Genomic DNA, 9,545 nt, shown 5'->3' with positions numbered 1-9,545 from the left:
AAAGACTAAACTGAGAAATTCTTCATAGTGTGATGTCCAAGGTATTTATTAGGAAGAGAGCATTAAAAGAATTTCAAATTAAAGATAAAATACAAGAGGACTATGTAAATGTACTAAAATACAGTTGTATGATGGGGTAGCTATTAGTAATAATCAGCTAGAAAGCAATTGGTTTGGTAGGGAAGCATCTATTCCCTTTTTCTTTACAACTATTTACTCTTATGAGTCGGTACTGACTCGATGGCACCTAACAACAACAACAACAACAACAATTATGTTTTCTATATTTTAGATTCTATTCAATAGAGTATTATGTCTGCCTTTTTACTGTCTTAGCTACAGCAACAAGACCTTATTACTGATTCTAAACATGTTGTTTCTATGCTTGGCTGAAAATTTTGAATTATTGTCAAAAGACAAAAAGAAGAAATCAAATATCTTTAAATCAAGTTGATTCATAATCAGTGCTTCCAACTTCTTAGAGAAATGGAGTATTCTCAAATAAACAGCTTTGAGAATTTCATGTACCACCTTGATACAATGATCTGTCACATTGACATAACACATACATAGTGAGATTTATAGCCATTCATTCTAAAAGAACACTGGAGTCAACTTACTGTAAATTTCAAGGTCCATAAAAGCTTTCTAGGCAGTAATCCTTCACAAATGACTAATCACCTCACACCTATTTTGTATTTATAAATGAACATAAAAAATTTTAGTGATTGGCACAAAATATAATTTCAAAATAGTCATGATTGCCAACTGTATCTGATCATTTGATTAATTATTTTTTATATTCAGATTAATAATCATGTCTAACCATTAATATGGAAAATTCAGTAATTTAAAAGGTTTATAAAAGAGGTGAGTTATTTGAAATATTAGTAGTTTGTTTGGCAGATGTCTTTTTTAAAAGCCATAAAAGTTAGGATATTTATAGTTTACTGATATGAATCCAGAAGCTATTCTGGAAACATAGTAGAATCATTAAAATGGCAATCTATGTTGTCCTTTAAAGTAATGACAAATATTGTTTGTGACTTATAGGTTTATGAATTTTTAATATTTTAAGGGTGTAAAGCAGAGTTGATTGCTTTTATTCCCTTGACATTTACTTTCAATCAATAGAAGACCATGGTCCAATTGTCCAGCCTACAGTTAGATAAGTCATTTTAGTCCATTTTACGACAATGTCCTCGAGTTACGATGTAAAATGCCAGCAACTGGAAAGAATTCAAGAATATTTCCTGAATTCCTGATTTCCCTTTACAATGTATAATTTCACATAGGTTTTTGGAGTTTTGTATTCATTTATTTTTAATTTAATTTTGAGTTAAAATTCAAACAAACAAGGTCTTCTCAGGCTTTAAGAATTAAGAGTAGTATGTAATCTATGTCATATTTTAAAAGTCAAAGTAGGTGAAAGGAGTGTCATAGGAAAAAGTAGTGGAAAACTGGAGAACACAGAGTTGGTGAACTATGATCCACTGTTGTTTCCTGTTATGTTATCTCATGAAAATTTATTACCTTTCGGAATAGTAGTCAAAATGCAATATGATATTCAGTTTGGTAAATTTGTTTGTTCTTCTACTGGGTTTCTGTGAGCATGATCTCAAAAGTTATTTGTAGTGTTTAGCTTATGTTTCAAATTGTAGTATGAACATGAGCTTATAAATTTTTATAACTGCCATCTGCAATTGTAACATTGGTTTTAAACCTTGGCTCTTTACTAGAAATGTGTGGGAGAAGATAAGTAATAAAGCATATCCCAAGAAATTATTTTAATTCTAATGTGCATCTGATTTATTTTATATAAATGAATTTTATTAAATGTTATAATTTTGGGAATACCAATTTTACTTGCGTCGAAATGCACTTCTTAAATTGGACTATGAAGATAATTATGTTTATTGTGGATTTGTTCAATGATAAACGCACCTCCCATGGCAGTGTTTTGAGATGAAGACGTTTGAGAGTAGCTACCCATACAAATATTAGAAACACATGAATAAAGCATAATATTACAGTATCTGTATGCAATCATGGTTTGATGCTGTGAAATGAGCCCTAGACCGCGAACCACAGGTAGGTACTTCAAATCACCAGCTGTTCCTTGGAAACACTATGCAGGGTCGCTATGAGTCAAAACTGACTTGATGGCACTTAACAACAACTACTATATATATATATCAATCTAGTTGTGGCGGTATAGGACAGACACTGGAACACAAGGTCTGTTTGAACCACAAGGTCAGCAGTTCAAATCCACCATTTGCTCCTCAGAAACCTTATTGAGAATGACTATTGAGTCAGAACTGTCTCAACAGCACTTAACAACAACATATACCAATTAGTGAGCTAATTGATTATAGATAGAAATAAGATGTTAAACAATATCATGCATTAAAGTTATTTTCGGTTTTGTACTTCTACATCTTCATATTTAACTTAAGACTACTGTCTTTCTGGAAAAGTTAGGGTAAAAGATAAGTAACATTTAACTTTGCTCATTAAAATCTATAAAATCATCTATTTATTTTTGGTACCATAACTATCTAGTAGCCAGTAATTTAAATATTTTTTATTCTAAGAGAATTTTCAGTCATTTGTAATTATTAAGAGATGACATAAATCTGTCATTGAGTTCATAGACAGTATAGTTAGCAGTCATAAAGGAGCATGAAAATTCAAAGTGTCACAAACATGATTTGTTGACTAAACAAGGAAAAAAATTACAAAACCAACATTACATTACATGTACTTTTTAATAATTAATATTTATAGTCTCAAGGTTGCACAAAAGTTTTAACTGGGATTATTAAATAAAATGACAGAGTAATATGAAAGAGCTCATCATCCTTTTTACTACAAAGAATTGAGCATAAATTTACCAGATGATAACAAAGTAGCTACTGCATAATATTGTTCTTGTTAAGTGCCTTCGAGTAGGTTCCAAATCATGGAGACCCTGTATAGGATTTCTGAGGATCAGCTGGTGGATTTGAACAGCTGATCTTGCAGTTAAATGTTTGTTGCTTATCCTACAGTGTCATATCAGAACGTAAAGTACCTGAGTCTTTCTGGGGCATATGGCCTAGCCTAGGGCAGCCTGGTCACTGCTCACCAGCAACTACGTTTCCTGTCTCTTTTAATTCAGTTATTCTTAACAACCTTTCCTTTCTGGTTAGTTCATTCCATATGATAGCTGTTTATTTACTTGTTGGTTTTTATTCTAAGCTTCCTGAGATTTTTTTTTTTCTCCTCAGAAAAAATAATCATATGAATTAAAATGTTCACACATGTTTAAAGAAAAATAAGTTACTTCCATTTAAAAATTATTTTCTGAATATTTTGGTCACAATTCTATATATGCTTACACATACATTTTTGTGTTTACCAATTTGAGATAACGTGTATGGGTTCATTTTTACATGTGAGTGGTATGTGTATGTATATTAACATGTACTTTCCACCATTCATCAATTTTAAAAGTTATATATCTTTGTAAAGGAGCTCTGGTAGCATAGTGATTGTGAGTCGAGCTGCTAGACTCAAGGTCTGCTGTTCGAAACTACCAGCCTTTCAGTGGGAGAAAGATAAGGCTTTCTGCTCCCATAAACATTTATAGCCTCAGAAATCCTATTCAGGGTGGCTATGAGCCTGAACCAACTCCATGATACATAACCACCACCACTATATCTTTGAATAAGCAATGCTTCCACAAGGTATAAAATGAAAAATGCAGAAAATCAGTTTCCTTAGCCCCTAGCCAGTCAGTGACACTTTCCAGTGGTATTAATATTATTTTCTAAAATAGTTAGCATATATATAGCCTGGTGTGCTTACATATTCATGCATGTGCTATATATTTTTTTCTTATAAAGAAAATATATTGGTAAAATAAAAATTAATATAAGTATAATACTACTAAAATTCAAATGATAACATGTACACCCATAAATATGTATATACATACAAACATACATATGCTTACACAAATATATATTTCAATGCTTTGAATTATTCTTGACATACTAATATATCTTAAAGTCTATTTGATAAGTCTAAACCTATACCTACCTCATTCTTTATATATATTTTCCCAAAATTATTCAGCATAGACTATAAAGTATTAGTTTATACACACACACACAATATATATTATATATATCGTATATATAATAGATAGACTACAAAGTATTAGTTTATATACACACACATATGTATTATGTATATATATGTAAAATAGCTTAAGAGTTATAACATTATAAGGATTCATTTTAAAAATACAAGATACATATTTGTCAGCTAGTTTATTTAAAGAAATCAATATAAACAACTCAATGAACTGCATTGAAATGTGTATTTTTGAGACCACTCAATTCATTTTGCCTAATTCTTAGCTGTGTCACAAAATGCTTATTAAGTAAAACCTCATTGTACACATCTTCCCTAGTAACAAGTGATGGATTTTCATCCACAATCACTGGGCTACAGCTTGTGCATATCTCCATTAACTAGAACATGTCTGCTTCAATCTAGTTAAAGGAGACTTTACCTCAGCTGCTTCATTTCTGTGTAGAAGGTGTTAGTGGGAATGTGCGGCACCAGAAATATGTATCTTTTTTTTTTTTTTTTTTTGCTTAAGGAGAAATAAAGACTTGCTAAATAATAGGCTAAAGGAGCTCTGGTAGCATAATGGATTATGACCTGGGCTGCTCATCTCACGGTCAGCAGTTTGAAACTACCAGCAGTTCCATGGGAGAAAGATGAGGCTTTCTAGTCCATTAAAAATCTACAGCTTCAGAAATCCTATACAGGGTCACGTGAGTCGGAACTGGCTCCATGGCACACAACCAACACCACAGTGGTTCTAAAGGCCATATTATTATTATTTTTTCAAGAAGTTCTAAATGAGCAATTTTGTCAGTAAAAATCAATACAAAACTGGTTCCTAGGAGGCACAGTTTAACCTCTCCATCATCTCTGACACCTGCAGTCCCTTTCCCTCTCCATCGTCTCTGACACCTGCAGTCCCTTTCCCCACATCACTTTCTCTGTTGATCTGCTGAGCTGGATAAGTGACTGCAGTGTCCCACAGAAATTACACACTGTATTTACTATTATGTGGTTTATTCAGATAAATGATCCATCTCAGAAGTAACATGATAGAATATAATTCTGGAGAAGGGGTGCATTAGCCAAAAGGCAAGGTAAGCATGGCCTTGTTTGTGCTTGCTTACTAGTCTATAGTGAACAGTTTTCCTCTTTTTTTTTTTAACCACATATGTGGTAAAATCCAGGCCAAACTATATACTGCAGATTAGTAAGTAAGCACAAGTAAGATAGCATTGACTTTATTTACTGGGTACTCGGCCCCTGTTAGGGATTGTAAATTTGAAAAGAGGCTTTGATTCTGTAGGAGGGTGCTATAAATTTGGGAGAGACAGATGCCAGCATTCTTCGAAGCAGAATCTTGAATACAGTGAAAAGAAGTGAAATTGTTTATTACAAATTAGCAAGTTGTTCTTGTTGCTAAGTGTTGTTGAGTTGGTTCTGACTCTTAACCATGTCTGAGTCTGGTGAGTTTGAACCATCGACCTTGAGGTTCAAATTAACCTTAACGTCAAGTGCTTATCCTATGGTGCCACTCCAGGACTCCAGGTAGATTAGTAAACAAAAGCAAACCTGTGCTTATTTTCCTCATTGGGTATTCTGACACTATTAAGGAACAATATGAAGATGTACTTGGTCAAGAATTGTAAAAATTCCTAAAGTGGAAGATTCTCTCCCTCAAGAAGTTTCATCAAGTCTTAGTGTTTTGAACTTTTATCTGTCCATCTAAAAGGATGAGATAAAACTCTTAACCCCACAAGCTTCTTTTCCCAGCAGTAAAAATATATATTTCTGCAATTTGTGTGATTATCTTGACTGAAGAAGCTTTATTTACTTCCATTTCATCTAAGTGGAATGAGAGCTATTTATGCTTGTGGGATTGATTATCAAATGGTCTCTATGTAGACACAACAATAATCAAGTACTCTTATTGGGGCTACAGTATTTCTTTATAATACCCACATAGTTTCCCATAATTTGAATTTATACCATAATTTCTTTCTCCAGTAGACTTTTAATGTACATTCAGAGTTTGTTTCATTTTTTTTGTTGTTGTTTCTGTTCATATCGTATGCTATAAAAGAGACAGTGATTCTGAGTTTCACTTCTGGATAGGATATAGTAGGTTAAAGCAAGCAAATGATCCTTCTGAAACAAACAAACAAAAAATAAATACATCAATTTAAAGGCATTAGAAACTGTGAAAACAAGATAGACTATGTGGAATTGAAAGTCTATATATGGGATATTTTTCAGTAGTGTTGACACCAGGAGCTATTTTCTCCCAGTGGTAGTCCTGGACACTGGTTGTGGGTGAAAGACTGGGCTCAACCCAGGGAAAGGGGCTTCTATGGAGGGAAGACATACCAGTAAACATTTTCGTGATGATTCAGGTCCAGTATTTTTAAAATCAGAGAAAGGTTGAAAGATTGGTTTGGCCTAGGTATATTTTACTGCATTATGAGTTGTATTCTTCATGCTGGAAGGGATATATAGGTAGGTAGGTAAGTAGGTAGGTGGGTATGAGTATGGATATGGACATACAGGAGTATGGACAGATAGATGGATATGAGTATGGATATGGACATACAGGAGTCCTAGTGTGGCACCACAGGATAAGCACTTGATGTCAATATAGGTTTGAATTGCAAGGTCAGAAGTTCAAACCCATCAGTCACCATTAGCAAACCCTATATGGGACTGCTGTGAGTCAGAACCACCTCCACAGCACTTAACAGCAATATAAATATGCAGATGCAGATACAGATGCAAATACAGATATGGATATGTTGTTGTTTTAGTTGTTAAGTGCTGTTAAGTCGGTTCCAAACTTGTATAGGTTTTCCGACGAGTAGCTGGTGAGCTTCAATCACCAACCTTGTGGTTCAAATGACTTTGCAGTCCAGTGCATTAACCCACAGTGCCACTTAGAGAGAGAGAGAGAGAAAGAAAGAAAGGAAGGAAAGAGAAATAAAGATGCTTTTGGTTCTGTTTCTTTGGAAACCCCTGACTAATATTATTAACACAGCAATATATGGGTAAATTAATACACAGGAGTCAGCCATATTGACAGCAATGTCTGAAGAGAAAAACAAATGCTTGTTTTCCTACTAGAAAGACACATCTTTCCAGCAAAGTTAAAGGTCTGTTTGTCAATTAAATGAGTCATCCTCAGATTACCTTTGGTTTTAAAGCATTTTAGAATGTGTTCTCTGAAGTCTACATAAGATTAAAATATAATAACAAGTAAGGGAAATACATTTTTCCTCTACATGTGTGAGGAATGTCAGCTTGGAAATTTAAAGGTCACTTTTAGTATAAAAACTGGGATTACTTTTGGGATGATAAACAATGTTGAATGATCCAGTCTTCCAAAATTGGCAGAACAAGCATCGACAGTATTGCTACAATTGTAGCCTGCACTATGTAAATCAGTATTCTAGAGAAGAGAAAAAGGAAGTGAATTGTGTATTTCCAAGATTCGCTTGGTATTAATAGGTATAATTCATAAAATTAAATTGCTGCCCACTGAAATATCAAGTAGTCTTACTGATGATGTGACTTGATTATCGATGAGAAACTTAATTTCTACTGTTTTAATAAATATTGCAAATACTTATTAAGTAAATATAAATCAAATTATAAATTATTTATTTCCTGTCCAAGTTCTTATAGCACACAGTAGCAAAATACTAATAATACCTACATATGTGACAGCATTATGACTCTATAAAATCATGTGATAAACCATAATAACAACACTGCAAAAAAGTCATAACAAAATAATAATGATGGCTTCTCAGATAGGTACTAGAGCATTTGTGAGAGCCCTTTTACTTATTTTTATTAGTTAGAGCAACTGACAATAAAATAATCAAAGCATTAACAGAAAGATGTTGCATACACCTATTAAGTAGTAACTGCCAGAGGATAAATTCGAAATAAAAAGATGATTGAATATATCATGGATTGCCAGCATAACAAAAATCTATCTTAGAATGGATATATTTAGAATACTCCTTCGGAGCAAAAATGATCAGACTTCATCTCACATACTTAGATTATTTATCAGGAAAGCCCAGTCTCTGGAGAAGGACATCATCTTGGCACAATAGAAGGTTAATTCAAAAGAGAAAGATCCTTGACGAGATGAATTAATATAGTGTTTATACCAGTGGACTCAAACATAACAATCATTGTAAGCATGGTGCAGGACTGGGTGGTGTTGTGTTTTGTTTTACATTGGTCATTATAACTCAGAATCAACTGGATTGCAACTCGCACAACAAGCAATCATTGGACCAAACCCAGTTTGATATAGTGTATACTCTATGCCATGAATTACAAGAGACATTCGTATATTATAGATTACAGTGATAAAACATAGTATTTAATAACAGAAAATATCTTCTTCTTGCATGTGTCACGAGAGGAAATTTAAATGTGATCTGTGATCGCGTTAACCTATAGAGAACAGTTTTTATATTTTAACTGACAGCAGTAGAGATTTGTTAGCTTGAAGGTCTATTCTATGTCCACTGTGATTTATAGTGAATGAGCAGGATTTGGGGTGAAAATAATGATTTAAATTGTATTATTAGAGAAAAAATATACTTGGATGTTACCATATAGTGGTATGAATTCAAACAGGAAAAATGCCAATGTATAAAAATGGAACTTTTCTGGTTGGCTGTGGTTGTTAGATGCTGTTGAGTCAATTCATCCCTGGTGTACAATTTTCATAATTTTGAACCCTTCAGTACCCCCTTGTTCAATTTAATGAACTGCCCTTCGTCTATGTACAGTTTTCTCATGAGAACAATTAAGTTTCTGGAATACCCATTCTTTACAATGTGTGTTAAGATCCACACAGTGCAATGCCTTTGCATAGTCAATAAAACACAAGTAAACATATTTATAGTATTCTTGCTTTTAGCTGAGATACATCTGATTTCAGCAATGACATCCTTTGTTCCAAGTCTTCTTCTGAATCTGGCTTGGATTTTTGGCAGTGCCTTGTCAATGTAGGATGGAAGTTTAGCAAAATTTTGCTTGCATGTGCTACTCATGATGTGCAATGATTACCACGTTCCATCGGGTAACGTTTCTTTGGAATGGAGGAAATAAGGTTCTCTTCCAATTCATCTCCAGGCATCAGTCTTCCAGATTTTTTTGTAATAGACTAGTTAGTGCCTCTGCACTATATCAGTTTGTTGAAACATTTCAATTTGTATTCTGTCAATTCCAGGAGCCTTGTTTTTTGAGAATGACTTCACTGCAGCTTATACTTCTTCCTTCAACACTCTCTGCGAATCAGAATCAGTTTTTGCTCATATGCTATCTCTTGAATTTGTTTAGCATCAAGCAAATCTTTTTGTACAGTAACACTGTGTATTCCTTCTAATTTTTTATGATGCTTCCTG

The sequence above is a fragment of the Chrysochloris asiatica genome, unplaced genomic scaffold, assembly GCF_000296735.1.
Source record: "Chrysochloris asiatica unplaced genomic scaffold, ChrAsi1.0 scaffold00075, whole genome shotgun sequence".
Taxonomy (NCBI): Eukaryota; Metazoa; Chordata; class Mammalia; order Afrosoricida; family Chrysochloridae; genus Chrysochloris; species Chrysochloris asiatica.
The sequence above is the reverse complement of the archived record's forward strand: the minus strand, read 5'-3'. Positions refer to the sequence as shown.